This window comes from Macaca fascicularis, chromosome 14 (genome assembly GCF_037993035.2).
Source record: "Macaca fascicularis isolate 582-1 chromosome 14, T2T-MFA8v1.1".
Taxonomy (NCBI): Eukaryota; Metazoa; Chordata; class Mammalia; order Primates; family Cercopithecidae; genus Macaca; species Macaca fascicularis.
The window spans coordinates 121,182,211-121,205,160 of record NC_088388.1 but is presented as its reverse complement, the minus strand read 5'-3'; the positions used below and the strand labels follow the sequence as shown (position 1 = coordinate 121,205,160).

The 22,950-nt window shown below is 40.9% G+C and overlaps 1 long non-coding RNA gene across 8 annotated transcripts in view; it reads left to right on the top strand.

The window, feature by feature from the left end:
• Positions 1-3,034: 3,034 nt before the first annotated feature.
• The window catches only part of LOC102123831 (uncharacterized), a 337,031-nt gene continuing 317,115 nt past the window's right edge, over positions 3,035-22,950 (top strand). For all 8 annotated transcript variants that reach the window (XR_012423828.1, XR_012423816.1, XR_012423829.1 and 5 more), the window contains exon 1: positions 3,035-3,478. This is a non-coding gene — a long non-coding RNA (uncharacterized lncRNA). The remainder of the gene's footprint in view (positions 3,479-22,950) is intronic.

Here is a 22,950-nt window from a genome sequence, read left to right as displayed (position 1 = left end):
CCAGCTACTCAGAGGCTGAGGCAGGAGAATTGCTTGAACCTGGGAGGCAGAGGTTGCAGTGAGCCAAGATGGCACCATTGCACTCCAGCCTGGGTGACAGAGTGAGACTCCATCTCAAAAAATAAATAAATAAATTGAAAAATAATAGTAATACCTCTCATTGCTGTCTTCTCCCCTCCATCACTGTTTGCATTTTCCTAGCTTAGGTGTTCTCCCCACCTCTGCCAATCTTGGCTCTTCTAAAAGCTTTGTCTTTTTATGCTCATCCCCAGTGTTCCTACAAACTGCTACAAAAAATAGTCATAGTCAAAATAGTAATAATAATTCTTCTCAGAAGCCCTCAATAGCTTCCCATTATACACCATATGAAATCCAAATGCATTAGTGTTGCATTCAAGGCTTTAATCCAGCCACGCCACATATTTTTTTCATTTTAACTTATATTGGATTGGTTACTAATGATTTTCCGAAATATTTATTCCATTTTCCTGATGCTCTGTCCCTCAGCCCCCAACACACATGGCTTGTTTCTTTCTCATCATTTCCCTTTTAGTTCTTTCTTAGACTTATCACAATTTGTAAATGTATACACTATTTACTTATTTACATCTTGAATTTTTTTTTTTTTTTTTTTTAAACGGAGTTTTGCTCTTGCTGCCCAGGCTGGAGTGCAATGGCATAATCTCAGCTCACTACAACTTCTGTCTCACAGGTTCAAGTGATTCTTCTGTCTCAGCCTCCCGAGTAGCTGGGATTACAGGCATGCACCACCTAGTTTTGTATTTTTAGTAGAGACGGTGTTTCTCTATGTTGGTCAGGCTGGTCGCAAACTCCCGACCTCAGGTGATCCACCTGCCTCGGCCTCCCAAAGTGCTGGGATTACAGGCGTGAGCCACCGCACCCGGCCTACATCTTGAATTTTTAAAATGTTTTCCATTAAACATCTAATTGCCAGAATGTAAACTCCCTGAGTGCAGGAACGTTGTCTTAGTCATGTCACAATTTCCAGCGCCCAAATGAGCGTCAGTGTAGGGGCTCGATGAATATTTGCTAATTGAATTAATGAATGTGATGGCACTGTAAAGACTATCTCAGCTTTGCGGAGTGGTTTTAACATTCAAGCTGGAAACAGCATGGTTCTACTCAAGCTCCTGTGTTCCCTGCACGGGCTTCTGTGTCTCCCCTTAGCTCCAGGGGAGAGAGTCAAACTCACGGAAGGAGACAAAAGAAACTGCACCCGGGTAGCAGGGAGGCAAGCTGTCTACAGGGAAGGGGCCCTGTCCTCTGTGCCATGAGACCTGCCTGAGAAACAGCGCGCTCCAATGGCAGGGAGGTAAGCTGTCTACAGGGAAGGGTCCCTGTTCTCTGTGTTGGGGGACCTTGTCTCTAGGCAATCCCTTTGAGTCAAATGAATAAATGTCCTTCCTATTTTACACTTACCTTATGTGTGGTCATGAGGGTTACTTAGCCTTTCAAAGCCTGATTTCTCTTGGGCTTCGTCTAACTGCTGAAAACTTAGTTTGCTCTTGTAATATAAGTAAACGCACTTGGGGCAGGGGGCTACATTTTATTCTTCCCTTAGGCAAAGCATAAAAGCAAACAAAACAACCACCATGCCTAAAGTCTCGAACAAACTCATAGTTACCAGGAGGAAAATACGTCTGCAGAGATTTTATTTATTGAATAGTGGGCAAAGACGTATTTTATGCTACAAAGACCTTCCATAGGGAAACCATATCATGGCAGCTCAGCAGTGGGCTGTGTAAAGTGTTACAGGCATGGAGAGGCAACGCATTTACGTATCAGGCTCATGGATGCATCCTTTATTAATCCAAAGAATCAATGCTAGCCAGGCAGGCTTTGTATTAGAAGCTGGGCACACCATATTTCTTGGAGACTTAGAAAATTTCTATTGCCTTTTGATGTTTTGTGACATCATTTTTTTTCAAACCACAAATTGGGGTGTGTGTTTGTGTGTGCACGTGTGTGTGTGTGTGTCTAGGGAAATAAGCATTACAGTTCAAATGAGTATTTAATAATATTTATAATTTGTAATTTGATACATATAAATGGCACCCTAGAAATATCAAATGGACAACAAAAAAGATACTTTATTATTAATTTTAAAATATAAAATGCCCTTCCTTTACTATGCTGTCTATATCAGGCCCTCACCTGCTAAACCTGCTAATTCTCCCCTTCCCCCCTCCCCCCGATTTTTTGGCAGACCAAGAATCTTGCCTTCTCAGACTGTCAGAAAAGTAATCTATTTTTAAATTTCCAGAATTTCAGGTCTCCTGTCATTAAACATGACAGAGAGATTTAGGGAAAGATAAAGCATTGTTTGAAAAAGAAAGTCAGTTTTTAGTGTGACCTAAATGTATACGACAGCATAGGAGGCTGTTTAGACAGCATAGGAGGTTAAAGCTGGATTTTGAACATATTTTCAGAGTGTGCTTTGGCATGCAGTGTTTTTGAGAGAGGTGTTATGTAAGTTATCAAAAAGCATATATTTGGGGTAGGACTTTTATTTTATCCAGAAGCTAAAAATCATCGAATGTTGTGTTTTAATATGCAGATAACCCTTATTCTGATTTCGGTTTGGAAGCTTGATCAGGAAAGGTCTTTACTGTGGTGTTTAGGACGTCATGTTCTTTAGAAAGAAAGCTCTCTGTTTTTCTTTTCTCCAGAGGAACTGCAGTTTAGGACAGGCATAAAGCTGGGAACATAACCAAGGGCAGAAAAAAAATTCACCCCTATGTTCTATTTGTCAAACTGACCTGCAGGTCACAACCTGAAAGTTTATGGATCGGTGAGGCCTTGTCTCCGCATAAGCATGTTTTCTGGACTTTGGCTGAAGCTAAATTCCTGACTTCTGAAAGAGGGGTGGGTGTGGACTTCCAGCAGGAATAGCCAGTGGGAAGGAAGTAATATTCATTAAGAGTGTCTCATGCAAGCAGTGCGGGGCTAAGCATGCTCAGTGTAAATTCTCCTGGAGCCTGTCAAGCTATGTTTGAACTCGTTCCAGAATAGTGGATTTACTTTTTTTTCCCCACCAGGAAGAATACTCGAGTAGACTGTATTTTGCCTTGCTTTTCTTTTTTCCCTTTCTCTTTCTTTCTTTTCTTTTCTTTCTTTCTTTCTTTCTTTCTTTCTTTCTTTCTTTCTTTCTTTCTTTCTTTCTTTCTTTCTTTCTTTCTTTCTTTCTTTCTTTCTTTTCTTTCTTTCTTTCTCTTTCTTTCTCTCCTTTCTTTTTCTTTCTTTTCTTCCTTTCCTTTTCTCTCTTTCCTTCTTTCTTTTTCTTCTTTCTTCTTTCTTCCCTTCCTTCCTTCTTTCTTTACATTTTTTTTCCTCCAGAAGAATGGAAACAATATTCATTTCTCATCAGTTCAGTAATACAATGCCCTTCAGTGTCCATATGAGCATTTCAGTGGAGAAGAAAAGAAACTTTGCTACCTGGGAACTGAAGACTACTTAGGTCAGTAAATGCTAATAAAGCTCTTAAAGACTTTCGGAGCTAGGAGTTAACTTTTCTTAACTGTTAAGGTAATCTACAGCTAATGTAATTGCCTTTTCAACTGGTGGGTGTACACTGATTTTTTTTTTTCCACCCAAAAACTATGTTTTTCATGTGTTGGAGTGATTTCCCAAACACAGGGAAAATATGTCTTTTGGTTAATTTGCATTTGAAAGAACCTCTTTTTGTATGAAAGATTCTTTCTCTCTACCACAAATTATGTGTTTTTTAAACAAATACTGTGGTGAGCTGATGTAGCCGTAATGGTCTGAACGTGGATGTGTTCTGTGTTATATTAATTCTTGGCTTGGGTAGGTTTGGTGAAAGTTATTGCTTTTGTTGCTGCCAGAGATGAAAGAGAGTTTGTTTTGTTGTGGATGTTGTTTTGGAACTTTTGGTGAGCTCTGAGGCTGCCTTGGGAGCCCCTTATAGAGAGGAGAGCCATCTCTTTCCATATTTAATGTGCATTTTTCGAAATATTCAACTTTAAGACAGGAGTACAGCTTTTTAAGAATCTGTGTAGGAATAGAGTTTTCTTTAAAATGTAGTCTTGGAGGGAAATGGTTTATAGAAAGGTTTGTAATGAAGAATTTAAATCAAGACCGCCATGGTGAATATAAGCAAAAGAATGCAAAAAAATACTGCATGCTATGTACGCACTGATTCAGTTTAGGTTAATAATTTTACTTTTTAATTTAAAAAAAGTATACCAGACCTTAAAGGGTTGTCTTATGATATCAACTGATAACACAGAGGACTCATTAGAGAGATGTTAGGATCTCAGAAAATATCAAGTAAGCAAAGGCGGCCCCTTTAAAACCATCTGAGGACTGAGGTTATGAAACCACATGGTTTCATGTAGGAGCAGTGCATCCTAGGCTAAAGCAGTTTAATTTTATTCAAGAATTTTAAGAGTAAAAGGGGATTTATTTCTTTTCAAAAAAGAACAGCCAGGCGAGGATTATTGATCAGTCAGGGATTAAATATTTGCTGGAATACAAAGCATCACATATTATCAATGTGTAAATCAGACTCGCCAGCTATTCAGGGGATGTAAATGAAACGACCATAGTTTCAGCCGGAATCAAATGCAGCAGCACCCCTGCCCTGCTTTCTTCATCTTTATGTCCCAGAAAGGGATGATAGAGGTGGGGCAGGGTGTGAAATGAGACTTAGCCGATGAGCTGACCTTGCTCTTTTAACTTCTGTCCATCTGTTCTTACCGGGCAGCTGAAGCAGTGAGCAGAGTGGGGTGGGACCTCAGGGGGGACCAGGAAGCAGAGGCCAGACCCAGCCAAGGCTGTGATCTGTTCCCCACCCTGAGAGTTAGATATCAGGAGGAGCTAAGTGGATGCATCTAAATCCACTTCCTTCTGCTCCCAGAGCTTTGATTTAGTACCAAATGCCGCTCTTCTGCACCTGCCTCTGTTTTTCATAAGTAAAAGCTTCTCCCCATGTGTAGACGGTGGTTTATTCGATACAGATCAATCCCTAAGGAGATAGCTGAAGTAATTTAGTCTTGTTTTGTTTTTTCTTTCTTCTCTGACATGTGGCATTGATGAGGTTTAATTGAAACAACAAACCTTTTCTGGGATGCGAGAGCACAGTTTTCCATGGGAGTGTGTGTGTGAACGTGTGTGTGTGTGTGTGTGTGCATGCGCAAGTCACTTGCAGTCTGGGCTCTGGGACGCTGCCTCTTGGAAGGCTTTGCAAGGCTGAGGGCATTTGTCTGGAGCCAGGGATCTTTTCATCACCTTGTCTCTGCGTTGGCAAAGGGGAGGTGCACATTCTGAGGCATGCTGTAATTCTTTACCCTGAGTCCTCGTTCCTAATACTGCACTCTCCCCACAACACCCCAACTGTTTCCCCTTCATGACCTGTGTCTTGAAGCATAGCACCAAAACCTTTTGAGGCACAAAAGAAAACCAAAGGGCATGCAAAGAAGCAGAGAATGAACAAAGACAGGCCTCTTCATGTTCACATCTGGATAACATTTAGATTGAGACAAGGGAAAATGAGTGGGAGAAAAAAATCTGACACCACATTAAAAAAATGCATATAATTGACTTTCTAGAGTTTTTCTCGTCTCAAGCTTTCTGGATGTTTTTGTCTCCTGCCCACACTCTACCCATAGTACTCCGGAGAAGGCAGGTATCACATCCATTTTTTTAGTGAAGTGCGGTGATTTGCCCAAAGCAGTGCCTAGGCAGGAGCAAGCATACAGATACCTGGAGCTCCAGTCCAAGCCTCTACTTACACAAGAATAGAAATAATCTGGGTTCCATTTTTGTATCTTGAACTCAGTTTCCCCATTCATTTTAAGGTTTTGGACAAAGACGTTCCGTGCGGTAAGTTCTCAAACTGAATCCATTACTGTAATAATTTGAGAAGTATTTGAAGCTTTTCAGGAGACTTTGACATATTTCCTTTGATCTTATCTTCAACATTACCTATGAAAATAGATTGGGCCAGTGTTGCCATTTTCTTTTGACAAACGATGAAACTGAAAGATTGAATGACTTGCTGCCTAAGGTCAGGATAGAGGCTACATGGGAATTCGGATTGCCCAACTCGGGATTTGAAATTCTAGACTATCCTGAATCCCTGGGTTACTGAGGTAGAGAGGATATAAAAGAGGAGTTCCGTGATTCATGAAGGTGGAAAGTGTGGCAGCACCAGGGGCTTTGGATATTGTCCCGCTATGAAGGAGAAAACTCTGGCTGGAGAAGGTATGTTACTGCACCCACTGTCACACTAAGGAGTTGGACTTGAATTTAAATCCTATCCGTAGAATCCCCAAGTGTGTGTTCCATGGTATTTTGCTAAATTCCTCTGTGTCTCTTTTTCATCATGTGTAGAATGGGGATACCAAGGGGTTGCTATGAGGATTATATGAGACGATGCATGTAAATTACTTAGCACGGTGCCTCACACAGCAGACTAAACCCTAAAATGTTTTGATTGGCATGTGCTCTTATTTGTTGCTTGTGTTGTATCACCCAAAGTAAGCATGAACTATTCTTACTGTGAATCCCAGTCAGCTCTTAGCTCAACCCACAGATCCTCGGGGCACTTGTGTTGGTAAATGAACACCACAAGATGAGTAGTGCTTAAGGCATATTTATTGAAAATACAAAAATGTGCTAAATGGCACAGAGAGTTAACTGAGGCAGAACACTTATTCTTCTTGCTCTTAGTCCGCGGAGAGACCAGAGGGAGGCTATCCAGGCAGATGTGTCCAAGATAAGCGCACATTTGTTGAGTCAAATCTAGTTATCTTTGGTGACTTTCCAATGCGGCTAAGCAAGCTTCTCGGAAGTGAGGAATCTCTCTGAAGGGAAAGAAGTCAATTACAGGCTCGTAGGTTCAGTGGGAGTCAAAAAAGAAGTAAAGGCACATGTGCAGACAGGCTTTAAAACTGTCAAGATTTCAGGTTTTGCTGGGGGCCTTCTGACCAGTGCTGACCGGGCTCTTGAGGTGCACTAAGTGTCTGGGCCCCGATGTGCCTGGCATTATGTTAGAGAAATCCCTTTACACATAGCATTACGTTAGAGAAATCCCTTTAGAGAGATAAATCTCAAGGACCTGCTTCTGACCAAATCAGTGATCCTTAACGGACTGCTCTCTGTAGAGAACCGGGAACTGTAAGTGCACAGTCACAGGGCTGCGAGACCAGACAGAAGGAGGGGCCACTCCCTCAGAGCACGTGCAGTCTAAATGAATAAATGGTACACAGAAGTGCATGGAGCACTCACATGCAGACCAGTAAAACAAGTCTGTTGGTGCAGAAGTGTGAGGCAGACTTCAGGGACAGCAGTTGATGGTTAAATATTCTAAGTGTCTATTCTTAATTTTTTTTTTTTTTGAGAAGATGTCTTGCTCTGTCACCCAGGCTGGAATGCAGTAGTGTGATCTTGGCTCACTGCAACCTCTGCCTCCTGGGTTTGAGCGAGTCTCCTGCCTCAGCCTCCCAAGTAGCTGGGACCACAGGCATGCGCCACCATACCTGGCTAATTTTTGTAATTTTGGTAGAGGCAGGGTTTTGCCATGTTGGCCAGGCTGGTCTCAAACTCCTGACCTCAGGTGATCTGTTTGCGTCAGCCTCCAAAAGTGCTGGGATTACAGGTGTGAGTCAGCTCCCTTGGCCTAAAATTCTTAAATTCTTTACCACTCAGTACAGAGTTCCCTTTCAGATGCCTCTTCATGGCCTTCACCCACTTGTCCCTGCTGGGAATGAAAAGCTACTTGGGGGATACGGCAGGGAGATGGCAATGAGTTTTGGTTTATAGGTCTATTACACACCGGATGCTAGGTTTCATGCTTTATCAGTACTGTATTTAAAGTTCACAATACCCCTGGGAAGTTTAAAGAGGAGGAAACCTATCCCCATAGGGGAAGAATATATGGCCCCCAGGCAAAGAGGTGAATCACATGATTCACCAGCTGAGCATAGGATGTCATGTGTCACACAAGGCCTTCAAGAAACATGCTAGGTGGAAAGGACTGCTGCTGTCCTATAGACTACGTTCCTTTCATGGGCGATGCCTATGTCTTGCCTCATTTTGGGTCTATTAACATGTGTTGTCCAGAGTTGAGCAAGTCACGTCCCATGAAGTTAGTGCTTGGTGAAGTCTATGTACTGCCTGCCTTTAGGGAACCGTTCCTCTTCAACAGCAAGCTCAAACCACATTTCTTTTTTGTTTGTTTTTTCACAAATAGGTCCTTAAAAGTTTTGCAGTTTCAGAAGTAAAGAGCTTAGTAATCATTAGGTAGTATTGTATGATGAAAAACACATGGGATTTGCAGTGATATGACTGGGTTTTGGGTCCTGAACCTGGAAAATTTGTTAACTTTGGGTAAATGATTTCACATCACTGTGCCTCAGTTTCCACATCTGAAATTGTCAATGGGAATTTTCTCAGGTGAGATGCTCAGATCTGCTATTCAACATTGTACCTATAGTCAACAATACTGTATTGTACACAAAAAATTTGTTAAGAGGGTAGACCTCATGTTAAGTGTTCTCACATACAATAAAACAAAATTAATTAAGTAAAAATATTAAACGATTTTTAATTTTTAAAAATTTGGCCTGCTATATGAGAGCTGTTACTTTTATTCTCCAAGCTGTCTCAGTGTTTTCTAGTAGGTTCTAGTGCTTTCACTTTTTCTGTTCTGAACAGGCTCTCCTGTTCAGGCGCAGTGCCTCACGCCTGTACTCCCAGAACCTTGGGAGGCAAAGGCAAGCGGCTCACCGAGGTCAGGAGTTCGAGACCAGCTTGGCCAACGTGGCAAAACTCGTCTCTACTAAAAATACAAAAATTAGCCAGGTGTGATGGCGTGCACCTGTAATCCCAGCTACTTGGGCGGCTGAGGCAGGAGAAGCGGGAGGCAGAGGTTGCAGTGAGCTGAGATTACACCACTGCACTCCAGCCTGGATCACAGACTGAGACTCCATCTAAAAACAAAAACAAAACAAAACGAAAAGGCTTTCTCCTTCATTTACTGAGATTGGGGGTAGCATGAGTAACTGGGCTAGGCAAACTGCTTTATATCAGAGTACTGAAAACTCTTGAATTGTTCAACTTAAATTTACATTTCCTGAATTAATGAAAGATAGAAGACTTGGAAAAGACAGAGACATTAGACAGAAACTGTAGCCAGAGCAGAATCTGGTTGACCTTAAGAATTTCCTGTATGCAAGGAGAAATGAACAAGTCAGGCTACCAAACAAATGGTTACTCCTCATATACAGCCCCCATTTTCCCAGAGAAGATACAAACCATGGAAAGATGTTAGAATGATTACTTTCAAAAAAACAGAAAATAACAAGTGCTGACAAGGATGTGGAGAAGTCAGAACCTTTATGCACTGTTGGTGGGAATATAAAATGGTGCAGCTGCTATAGAGAACAGTATGATGGCTCCTCAAAAATTAACAAATAAAATTACCATTTGATCCAGCACTTCCACTCCTGGGTATATCCCCAAGGAATTGAAAATGGGGTCTTGAAGGGGTAGTTGCACACCCATATTCATAACAGCATTGTTCACAATAGTCACGAGGTGGAGACAACCCAAGTGCCCATCAAAGGAGGTATGGATAAACAAAACATGGTATATCCATTCAATGGAAAATTATTCAGTGTTAAAAAGGAAGGAATCCTGACACGTGCTACCACATGGATGAAACTTGAGGTCATTACGGTAAGTGAAATAAGACAGGCCTAAAAAGACAAATATCATTTGATTCCACTTAGAGGAGGTTCCTAGAATAGTAAAATTATAGCAACAGAAAGTAGAATGGTGGGCTCCAGGGGCTGTGAAAAGGGATAAATGGAGAGTTATGATTAGCAGGTACAGCGTTGTGGCTGAGGAAGGTGAAAACGTTCTGGAGCTGGATAATGGTGATGGTAACACAACAATGTGAATGTACCTACTGTCACTGAGCATACACTTAAAAATGGTTAAGCTGGTAAACTTTATGCTATCTACATTTACCACAATTAAACATTTTAGGATTGAGATTATTTAAATGTTTATTTTCTAGATAATTTATAATGGCTTCTCACTGTATTTGTTTTATTACCGAGATTCAGGTGTGTGTGAGGAAGAAATCAGGCTCAAACCGAGGAGGAAAAGATAAGAAAAATGCAGTTTTCAGAAAAAAAAGCAAGAGCAAGAGAAGACAGGAAAAAAAACAGGTTCTTGGTATATAGCAATGGAAATTTCAGGATTTCTAGATAGGAGGTGCTCAGGGCAGGATTGTATTTCATCCCTGCATTTGCATGGGATGCTGCTTTAACTTAGGTGGCTTTTTGGAGTGGCATTTGGCAGCTGATCGAGACTGTAGGGCACCGAAAGTCCTGCTGAACACCTGTTTTTGCTAGATATTGCTTTTGCCATCAGAGAACAATTTTACGAGGGCCTGCCTTTGTGAAGGCTCTGTGTGGGAGAAGTTGTAGAACTCCAGAGACATGATGAAGCCACTTATAATCAGGCAGGGGAATGGAAGGGACAGCAACTAGCATTTATTGAGTGCCTATTTTGTACTAGGTGTTTATATGTATTATTCATTTAATCCGCACGATTGCCTCTAAGGTAGACCTCCGATTGCCACTTTATAAATGCAACTTGCCCATTTTTGCTACCTAGTGGTGAAGTCAGGACTGGAACCCAGGTCTGTCAGAGCCTAAAGCCTAGGTGTTTCCAACACATCACCCGAAATGACTTTAGGAATCACACTTCTTCAGTTAACTATCCAGCCAATCCCTCTCTGGCTTTTGCTGTCAGCAGCCCTGGCTGAGGAGGTCTTCATCCAGATACATGTCTCACACGCTCAGCTTAGTGTTCTCCAGGGGTTTCCTGGGGGCTCCAGCTTTAACATCCACGATCTGAACATAATTTTTCATTTTCACCAACATTGGCCCAGCAACGTTGAGCCTTCCTGAGGAAAAAAGCCCAGGTATCTGCAGCGTGTCTTTTTCTGCGGTGCCGTCTCGGGTTCAGGTGTTAGAATAAATGAAGCCCAGAGCGCGGGCCCCTCCCCGGAAGGCTGTGCTCAGACTCCTTTGTTTGGTTTATGTATAGCCATCAATGCATCATTCCTTCTGCTTCGGCTGTTTGAGAATCCCATCTTCTCTATTGATTTCCCACAGAACGTTTACTGCTCTCCAAGGTGTGACCTGTACCTCTAGCTAATTTATTTCTGTCATGGCTGCAGGATTTAGGAATGAAGGGGAGGTGGGGAGAGGGGACTGGAGGGAGGGAGGAGAGAGAGCGACGACGTGTCCAAGATGTGGGAAATAAATTCGGCATTGAGCCCCCTGACCGGCATGCCTGCAGCTCCGGAGGGCGGTTCTGTGCACACAGCACGGGGACTGTGTTTGAAAATCTGCTCAGTAAGATGGAAGTTGCAGCCACGGGGTTTCAGGAGGCCAGGAATTAGAGCAGGGCCCCATGGGGATGGAAAAGCAAGGAAAGAATGTGTTTGAAAATAACATCTTGACTGTTCAGGAGCCAGTCACCCTATTGAGCAGTATGTGGTGGGTTTTTTCTCTTTTAATGAAATGATGGAAGCCCTTCTAGGGGCAAGAAGGAGACTGGTGAAGTCATAGTCTCTTCTTCATTATGGGATTTTCAACAACAGGACATTCATGGGTCAGTCTCTGCGACTGCGTTTGCAATGAGTGACATGTGAGATATTAAATCGAACCACCTGAACATAAACCTCCCTACCCTCTGTGCCTAGAACATACCAAGTTAGCCCTTTCATGGTCTGGTTTTACTTGAATGTTCACTTAATTTTATCCTGTGAAAATGACTAAGAAAATCTGGCAATAAACTCACATGAGGAAGGACGTAGATTATTATCTTCACCTGAATAGTGACTTGCATTTGTTTAGTGGGTAGATAAATCATATTCGAATGACATTTTAAAGCTTTCAAGTTTTTAAAATATACATTATTTTATTTCATTTCCTTAACAGTGCCGAGAAGTAGGTGTATTATTTTCTGTCCACAGTTGAAGGAATGCAGGCTCATTAGCCTGCTTGCTGCCTAGGTAAGGTCACATGACTAATAAATGACAAACGCAAGATTCAAGTCTAGGGCACCTGATTCCGGATTCAGGTTGCATTGCCAGACACCATGGTAGTGCAAGGGCCATAATGTTTCACCAAGGTCACCCAGTGCTGAGCAGCAGAAGCTAGAGAGTGGGAGATGCGAGAGGTCGAAATTTGCCTAACTACTTAGACAATAATGAAACGAATCAGAGCTCAACCAAACACACAGACGCCTAAGTTTCCACATACCTGATTTATGTCCAAGGTCAGTCCACCTGAGGTCTGATAAGCTTTTAGAAAGAAGGGCAAAACATTCACTAGTGACCATTTTCTCCCTCCTTCCCACACACTGGCCCTCCACTCCACCCCAGCAAACACTCAGATATTATTCTATTTTTTAGAGAGATTTATTAAAGTAAATCATTGCTCCTCATGTATTACCATCAATTATAATTTACCCCGTGCTGAGTGTTAGAATAGCAATTAGTTGTGAGGCCGGCTAATGGAATTTATGCCTATAAATCCCAGATACTGTAAGATCCTCTCCCATTTCCACAGCATGTATACGGAGCTTCCGAGATGTTAGTAACAGGACAAAATGATAGTGATGGTGAGCTGGTGGGCCTTCCACAGCTGGGTCCTCTTCTATCTGGACCCCTCTAACTGGGGAAGAGCAGACCATTTCTTCTTAACTGAGGGCCAAGCCGGCACCTCAGAACCCTACAGCCCAATAAAGAGGCCCCAGATTTGAGTCATTCTATTTTTATTTTATTTTATTTTATTTATGTATGTATGTATGTCACCCAGGCAGGAGTTCAGTGGTGTGATCTTGGCTCACCGCAACCTCTGCCTCCCGGGTTCTAACAATTCTCATGCCTCAGCCTCCTGAGTAGCAGGGATTACAGGTGTGCACCACCACACCCAGCTACATTTTTGAATTTTTAGTAGAGATGGGGCTCTTACTATGTTGCCCAGACTGGTCTCAAACTCCTGACCTCAAGTGATCTGCTCGCCTCGGCCTCCCACAGTGCTGGGATTACAGGTGTGAGCCATCACACCCAGCCTCATTCTATTTTTAGAAAAATAACATGACAGTGTCATAGAAAGGCTTCTTTCCTGAGTAAATGCTTGTAATTAAAGAAGAAGGGGTAACCTTATAGACAAAATAAAATGCCCAGTGTTTAGGAATAAAATGTAACTGTGCATATCCCCGGGTTAACTGAAGCTATTTTGATTGGAAAAAATCTGAACTTTGGAAAAACCTTAAACTCCTCCTTTAGAGGTGGCAGGCTACATTCCTACTGTCTCAGAGGTAACCTTTAACTCAAGATTTACGATGTTGCGATGGGATGCGTGTAAACTACAAAATTAGAAACGCTCAAGACGAAGTCATATTCTCTTCCCCATCAACAGTGTGAGATGCTGTGTTTTGCTATTTCTCCTGCCTGGAGCAATTTTTATTTTTCAGCTCTTTTCCTTTTTGCAAACTGATTTAGGATAATTGTTTTTCCCTTGAGGTTGGCCTGAGGTGGCGTGGTGTTGCAGAGAGAATTCAAAACTTACAGGCTTAAGAAACTTTCATTTGAGTCCTGGATTCATGACTTCTTAGCTGTGTGGCTACAGGATTTAACTGTCCTTGTCAACTTCTGCATCAAGAAAATGGGTATAACAATATGTATCCTAATGGTCTTGTTATGAGGACCTCAGGAGATAATGGATGTGAAAGTGTTACATAAACTCTAAAGCACTGTGCCTATGGGGAGAACTTATGCTGTATCATTTGAGTTTTTGAAATGCATGTACAATTATTGTCATCTCAATTGTCTATGCTGTCATAATGGTCAACCTTCTGGATTGTCTCTATTTAACACTGGAATTTATGTCAAGCTATGACTTGGACCAACCAACCCACCACTAAACATCAAACAAACCTCATCCCTGCTCCATTCTGTCTCTCTCCTTACTTCTGAAATATTCTGCAGCTTTACTCAGAGTTTTCTCAACCCTCATATCCACTCCTGTCCCTCTTTGGAGGTTTCTCTGGGAATGTATTTAATTCAAGCGCCTCATCTGCAGGACTCCATCTCACTGCTCCTGGAATTTCCTCAATTACTGGAGCAAAGTAGAGTGAGTGGGGCTGGGTAATGTGCAGTGAGTCCCTCAGAGTTTCAGATCTCTTCACTCTGAAAATGAAACATGTTTTGAGCTCGGACCCTGGGCAGTGGATGGAAAGGGAAGGGGTCCAGTCCTAGTCTTGCCATTTACCAGCTGTGACACTGACTGGCTACTTTAGCTCACTACAACAAAGTCTTCTCATCTCCAAAAAAAAAGATAATATATAATGGTACTCATTTCCTTGGGTTGTTGTCGTTAGAAAAGCTCTGTAGAATACAACAGATTTTACAAAGAGAGTCCTTATGTTGACTTAGCGCAATATTAAAACAGCTTTCCGTTTTTTTGAACAATGACTGGCGTCTGAGTGAAGACTCTTAAGGGTATGTTAATTGATGGCAGGGAGTTCAGTGAGTACTGAAAATCAAAAGTTACCACACATAAGTTACATATGGATAAGAAAGAGTTGACTAAATGGTGGTATATACATACAATGGAATATTATTCAGCCATGAAAAGGAATAAAGTACTGATACATGCTACGGCATGAATGAACCTCGAAAACATCAGACTAAGTGAAAGGAACCAGATACAAAACACTGCATATTGTGTGATTCCACCTATATGAAATCTCCAGAATAGGTGAATCAATAGAAACAAAACAGATTAGTGGTTTCCAGGGGTTATGGAAGAGGAAAATGGGGAGCTTAATGGGTATGGAGTTTTCTTTGGGGATGATAAAAATGTTTTGGAACTAGTTAGAGGTGGTGGTTGCACAATATTGTAAATTTACTAAATCCTACTAAATTATTTCCTTAAAAATAGCTAATTTTATGTGATGTGCATTTCACCTCAATTAAAAAAATACTATCAAAACAAAACACTGGGCCAGGCGCAGTGGCTCCTACTTGTAATCTCAGCACTTTGGAAGGCTAAGATGAGAGGATTGCTTGAGCCCAGGATCTTGAGACCAGCTTGGGCAACATGGGGAGACCCCGTCTCTACAAAAAAATAAAGAAGAAATTAGCCAGGCCTGGAGGTGCACAACTGTAGTCCTAGATGCTTAGGAGACTGAGGTGGGAGGACTGCTTGAGCTTGGAAGGTCAAGGCTTCAGTGAGCTATGATCGCGCCACTGTGCTCCAGCCTGTGACAGAGTGAGACCCTGTCTCAAAAAATACAAAATAAAATAAACATAAATTTACCAAAACAAAACAAAACAAAACAAAAACACTGAAGAAGTTGACTGTATAGGAAGCCTTCCTGGCTCTTTATATCGTCTTGGTCATTTGTGAGTTTGGTGAAGAAAGTCTCCCATATTTCTTTATGTTTTTTTCCTACCTTCCGTAGCCCCATCTTAACACCTTGGTATTATATACCTCCAAGAGTACTCAAGTTCTGTTTGAGTCATTTCTTTTCTTTCTTTCATTCATTTATCCTCTTGTTCACTCACTGAGTGCTAAGGTGAGTGATAACGTGTGATCCAGGACAGAGGACAGGGAGCCAGCCCTGCTGTGTAGCTTCAGTGGTACCTTACCCTTCTGGTTTCAGAGGGACATTAACTAGATTATTTCTTGGGATTCTTTCAGTTATAAAGTTCTCAACTAAACAATAAATGAGGAACGCATTATTAGGTTTCCTTTAAATATTCTGCCAGCTAATTTCTCAGATTCTTTTACTTTGAATTCATTTATCAAACCTAGCTAGACAGACAGAAAAAATAAATTACACTTTGAATTAGCCTCCTCTTTTTTTTTATTGGACCTCACTAATGAGGAGAAAATTCATCTCCCTGCCTGTGGTGAAACTTCTTTGACCACAGGAAACCTTTCTTCATGTTTTTCAAGATGAAAAAATATCCAAAGCATGAGACTGATATACTTGTAGTTTGCAAAGCACCAAAAAAGATTTTATCTTTAATTATAATACGTTAAAGAAAATAGACACTGCAATAACTTAATAGTCCATTAAAACACTATATTCAAGGATCATTTAGCATTTCCATGATAAATTACTATTTTTAGAAGCTTATGTAACCAAACAAAGAATGTGTTCTTGGCTATGACCATGAAGACAAGTTATTACCGTGGGAGGGACAAAGGAATCTGAGTGGCTCATGAGAGACAGAGCCAATTGCCGAGGACATTTTATAGAGCGCCCTTTCTCTTTAGTCTCCATTTTCTGCAATCAAGATAATGCAGTTCATTTTAGAGCCATTTTCATTTTTGAAGTGCCCTTTCATCATTAGCTAATAAATACTCATCAATGAATTTCCCTCCCTGTCTTGGAAGTTGGAGGAAAAAGAAAGGTAATTACTTTCTATTTCGTAAGTATCATCCCCCTCTGGGCTTCCCCTCTTATGCTTCTAATAGAAACATATGAAATAAATTATACTTGTCCATTTGAAAGGACCAAAGACTACCATCCTTTCCATAAAGAACACCTGGAAATTTGCATCAGATATTAGTGACCTTCAGTAACTATCCATCCATAGTAGCAGAAGGAGTGTCTGTCTCTCATTACCAAGCTCTGTACTGTTTAGTGTCTCCTGAGGACAGTTAATGGGAGGAGTGACCTGGTGGGTCTTCATCAGGGAGCTGGATATGAAGGAGTTGAGGTGGGAGAAGGTAGTGTCTCAGTATATGTCTCCAGTAGAGGAGTGCATACGCTATTTTCTAGGATCAAAAATTACGGTTTTGGAATTTTCTGTTCTTTTGTAGTTTCCTTGTTTCTTCCTCCTGTTAGTTCCATTTAAATTTGGCTACAAGTTTTATGGTTTCTGCTGTGTGAATTTCACTACATATCCTTAAAGCTGATCCCAGACTGTCTTACCTGCACTTAGATTTTGAGGAAAGCAGTGTGAATCATAGCATAAGCCATGTTTTACTGGGTTTCTGCTGCCATGTCATCTCTAGTAGTATTACCGAATAGAAATAAAATGCAGGCCACATATGTAATTTAAAATTTTATGGTAACTACATCAAAAAAGTAAAAATAAACAATAAAATTAATTTTAATAATATATTTTATTTAAGCCATTATATCTAAAGTATGTCATAAAATTCATATAAAAACTGTTAATGATACATTTTACATGTTTTTACTAAGTCTACGCATTTTCAAGTGTATTTTATACTTCCCATACATCTCCATTTGGACTAGCACATTTCAAGCGTTCAATAGCCATATTTTGTATGACTAGTGGCTAGTGTCTTGGGCAGTGCAGGTGTATAGTTGTCTATAGACAATTTTTTTGTTGTTATACTTTAAGTTCTAGGGTACATGTGCACAGCGTGCAGGTTTGATACATAGGTATACATGTGCCATGCTGGTTTGCTGCACCCATCAACTCATCATTTACATTAGGTATTTCTCCTAATGCTATCCCTCCCCCAGCCCCCCACCTCCTGACAGGCCCTGGTGTGTGATGTTCCCCGCCCTGTGTCCAGGTGATCTCATTATCAGTTCCCACCGATGAGTGGGAACATGTGGTGTTTCGTTTTCTGTCCTTGTGATAGTTTGCTGAGAATGATGGTTTCCAGCTTCATCCATGTCCTTGCAAAGGACATGAACTCATCCTTTTTTATGGCTGTATAATATTCCATGGTGTATATGTGCCACATTTCCTTAATCCAGTCTATCATTGATGGACATTTGGGTGGGTTCCAAGTCTTTGCTATTGTGAATAGTGCTGCAATGAATATACGTGTGCATGTGTCTTGATAGTAGCATGATTTATAATCCTTTGGGTATATACCCAGTAATGGGATTGCTGGGTCAAATGGTAATTCTAGTTCTAGATCCTTGAGGAATCTCCACACGGTCTTCCACAATGGTTGAACTAATTTACACTCCCACCAACAGTGTAGAAGCAATCCTATTTCTCCACATCCTTTCCGGCATATGTTGTTTCCTGACTATTTAATGATCGCCATTCTAACTGGTGTGAGATGGTATCTCACTGTGGTTTTGATTTGCATTTCTCTGATGGCTAGTGATGATGAGCATTTTTTCACGTGTCTGTTGGCTGCATAGATGTCTTCTTTCGAGAATTGTCTCTTCATATCCTTTGCTCACTTTTTGATGGGATTGTTTGTTTGTTTTCTTGTAAATTTGTTTGAGTTCTTTGTAGATTCTGGATATTAGCCCTTTGTCAGACGGGTAGATTGCAAAAATTTTCTCCCATTCTGTAGGTTGCCTGTTGACTCTGATGGTAGTTTGTTTTGCCATACAGAAGCTCTTTAGTTTAATTAGATTCCATTTGTCTTTTTTGGCTTTTGTTGCCATTGGTTTTGGTGTTTCAGTCATGAAGTCGTTGCCCATGCCTATGTCCAGAATGGTATTGCCTAGGTTTTCTTCTAGGGTTTTTAAGGTTTTAGGTCTAATATTTAAGTCTTTAATCCATCTTGAATTAATTTTTTAAAAGGTGTAAGGAAGGGATCCAGTTTCAGCTTTCTACATATGGCTAGCCAGTTTTCCCAGCACCATTTATTAAATAGGGAATCCTTTCCCCATTTTTTGTTTCTGTCAGGTTTGTCAAAGATCAGATGGTTGTAGATGTGTGCTGTTATTTCTGAAGACTCTGTTCTGTTCCACTGGTCTATATATCTGTTTTGGTACCAGTACCATGCTGTTTTGGTTACTGTAGCCTTGTAATATAGTTTGAAGTCAGATAGCATGATGCCTCCAGCTTTGTTGTTTTTGCTTACTATTGTCTTGGCAATGTGGGCTCTTTTTTGGTTCCATATGAACTTTAAACTAGTTTTTTTTCAATTCTGTGAAGAAAGTCATTGGTAGCTTGATGGGGATGGCATTGAATCTATAAATTACTTTGGGCAGTATGGCCATTTTCACTTTATTGATTCTTCCTATCCATGAGCATGGTATATTCTTCCATTTGTTTGTGTCCTCTCTTATTTCCTTGAGCAGTGGTTTGTAGTTCTCCTTGAAGAGGTCCTTCACATCCCTTGTAAGTTGGATTCTTAGGTATTTTATTCTCTTTGTAGCAATTGTGAATAGGAGTTTACTCATGATTTGGCTTTCTGTTTGGTAAATAGAAAATGTTGTAATGAATATTCTTAAATTAAAAGTATTTCTGAATTATTTATCACAAACTCACCATCTGATATAAATTACCATTCATTTTCTCTTCAAGTCTTTCTTTTTATCAAGAAAATTGTCCCCTACTTTTTTAGGAATGGGGGAATGTTAGAGGATTCTAATGTTTACCAGCAGGGAAGGGGTTAATATATGTTTTGTCAAACTTACCATTCACTTTGGTGGTTACCAGTTAGTAATAAAATTAACCATAGCATGAGTGAATTTTAACTTTCATTTTGCTCCATGCTTTGCTGTATCTTGAGCTCATGGTTATCTAAGAACCAAGAAATGACAAGACTGTTGATCTCAGGTAGTGGTTGGAATTTGACCATGTTGATTTGAACCCGATACTAGTAGTCATTGCACTTTACATGGCTTCCACACATTCCTAATTTTTGCTGCCATCATCTTTCATATTAATGTTTTGTGCTTATTTTTACGTGGTTGTGCTCTCATGAAGAAAAAGGATGCCTTTTATACTTGCGGTTTCTCACCTCAGCTCAGCCAAAGGAGGTCTGATGAGCAGGGGCTATGACTAAAAGGGCAGTCAAGTGGCATGAATACCTGCAAAGGTTTGGCATCATGTTCTTGGACTAAAGACCTAATTCTGCCTGGGAACAATATCGCAAATATCTATCTGGGACTTCAGTTATTGGCAGTTACATACCTCTATAGGAGAATGATAATTACTGTTGATAATTATTTATCTTTGAACACCAACCACGAGCAAAGCACTGTGGTAGGTGCTGTGAGAGTTCCAGAAAAAAATGCCATCCTCCTGCCTCCCAAGAAGCTTAGTTTGATGGTAAAGATAAACACAAGACATAGAGTCCTAGCTAAGACACTAAAGTGCTAACACAAAGGTATCAGCAGGTACTCAGATGACCCCATGGTACTGTAAGATGCAGTGAACAAATCCTACCAGGGACTGCTACATGCCAGATTTAGCAGGTAGTAAAGGCAATTATAATGAAGGCATAGTTTATCTTCCTGAGGATCTCGTGACTTACTGTGAGAGGTGGGTAAAAAAACAAAAAACAAAAAACAAAAAAAACCACAACCAACTGATTACAATGCCATGTGAGATATGATAGAATGGAGACATAGACAAAACTCCAGAAACACAGAGGAAGGCGACACGCCATCCTCCAGTCCAAGTTCAAAACACACCTTCAGAGGCAAAGACGATGGGGCTAGTTTTAAAAATAGGATTCACTTGCAGAAAAATGGGAGGAAGGCAGTTTGGAGAGAAATAGGAGTAGGAGTGAAGGCAAAGGTGGTTCTGGAGCTGGTGAACCCTGAGGAAAACCATCCCTCTGTAAATTGCATTCTTCCAGGATCATCTGCTACTGTCTTAAGACATTTGATTTAAATTATCTGACCATGTTGTTTTTTCTTCAGTTTGTGGACGTTCATGATGAAGCATGGATAATTAAAATCTTCACTATTTTTTTTTTAAAGTGCCACATCAATGACAATTTTAGTTTAGTCATTATTATAGAGAGGGCCAGCTTGTGGTGGTGAGAAAGTTATTAATTGACAGAGGAAAGAAGGTGAGCTGAGAGCATCTCCCTGGCCTGGGATGCTTAAAATCCTTTTTGAAATAGAATTTTTCAACAGAAATGAAGAAAGAATCGGATTCGTTTTAGCTGTGATGGAGGTGGTATTGCGAGCACACGTGTGTGCATTGCGGGGCTCAGAAGGTTGTACAGGAGATGAGTTTAGGAAGAGACAAAGTGGCTCAAGATTCCCTTGAACAAGTAATAGGAACCTCTGACTTCTGACTGTGATATAGTCATGAAAGTTTCTCATGACTGGGCAGACGTGAGAAATTGCTGTAGAAGGAAGAGCGTGGCTGCCTCCAGGTCAGTCCAAGGACGGTGCAGCAGGGTCCTGCTTATGGCCGTTCTTTACTGTGTCAGAATGCATCAGACAACTGAGAGTGCTACTGCTTTTATAGCCCAGTTGGAAAGGTGCCTAGTGATGCCTAGTAATTAGAGACAGGAGATTCTGAGGTCTGTCCTCTATCCCTAACACCCTCTCCATTAGTGACATGCTGTCTGATATTCCATCCCTTGGTGAGGAGAAACTGTGTTGGGCCTCCACAAATGTGCCAAGCCTGGATAACATTTGCGAAATAGTTAATATCTCCAAGGAAGCTGCATTTTAAAGAAAGCACGCATACAAAAATACCCCTACAATTTCTCCCTGAGTTTTTTGCTTTAGATATCTTTTTCCTCCTAATTTAGAAAGAGTTCCTGAAGGCAGTGAGTTCACGAGGAAAAAAGAAGAAAGTGTTGTGTTCAGGAATGTGTGTTTTGAAGACAGCATGTTCTGAACACCGACTGGGGACAAGAAAATGTGGCAAGAAGATTATGGGGGAAGGCTGTGGACTGAGACTTAAAGAGACCCAGTTGCATCCCAGGCTCTTCACTTAGTATCTATTTCAACTGGAGCAAGTCATTAAACTTGCTTGAGACTAGTTTTGTTATCTGTAAAGTGGGCATAATAGTGCCTTTTAATATGATTTTAACAAAGGTAAAATAATAGAGGATACTTTTGAAACTCTCCAGGTTTTGCAGCGCCCCCTTACAGATAGATAGGAAAGGAATATGATTATTGCTGCCATTAGGAAGAGAAAATCTGTCTGAATTCTTTGGAATAACAAATAGTTATGAGAGTGCTGTGTGGATTGGACAACAGTCAGCCAAGGTCTTTGGAACCTAGAATGGAGAATAGTTTGACCATTTATTTGTTTTATTTCCCAAATAAAGAATGATTGGAATGCTGAAGAATTATTTTAAAATAATGTAACTTAATATCTATCAGTAGAAAGAATAATACTAACCTTCCAGACATTGAGTTAGGCCAAGTGCAGTGGCAATGTTAATGAGAAGAGTTTTGCTTCTCATTAGAAGCAAAATGGTGTTGTAAGGCTTGGTGCAGGGGCTCACACCTGTGATCCCAGCACTTTGGGAGGCCGAGATGGGTGGATCACTTGAGGTTAGGCGTTCGAGACCAGCCTGGCCAACATAGTGAAACCCCGTATCTACCAAAAAATAGAAAAATTAGCTGGGCGTGGTGGCACGTACCTGTAATCCCAGCTACTTGGGAGGCTGAAAGATGAGAATCACTTGAACCTGGGAGGTGGAGGTTGCAGTGAGCTGAGATCTCACCACTGCACTCCAGCCTGGGAAGACAGAGTGAGACTCTGTCTCAAAAAAAAAAAAAGGTGTTGTAATAATGGAAAATTGGCTTTTTGAATATATTATGAATTGCATAGATTACTGGCTCTTTTCTAAAGTAGAGAGGGCAGTGAACTTGTGGCAACACAGCATATTGATTATTTGCATAGAAATCATGACTCAATTGCTAGTGAGAGAGAGGGGCAGATTAGGCTATTTGACCCTCACACAAGTGGGAGTTGGAAAATGTCAGGAGTTTGTGACAGGAAGATAGATTCCAGAACCAGAGGAGGGTAAAAAAGAATAAATGCAATAATCAGATCTCCTGTGGGGCCTTAAAACTGAACTGGCAACCAATTTTGTTTTTGTTAGCATTTTGTGTACTCAGTCGATGACATATTACATACAATACATGGTGGCTTATATTGATGCCACCTCTCTTCTATGTCCTAGGCATTCCTGGGTGTTTGTTAAG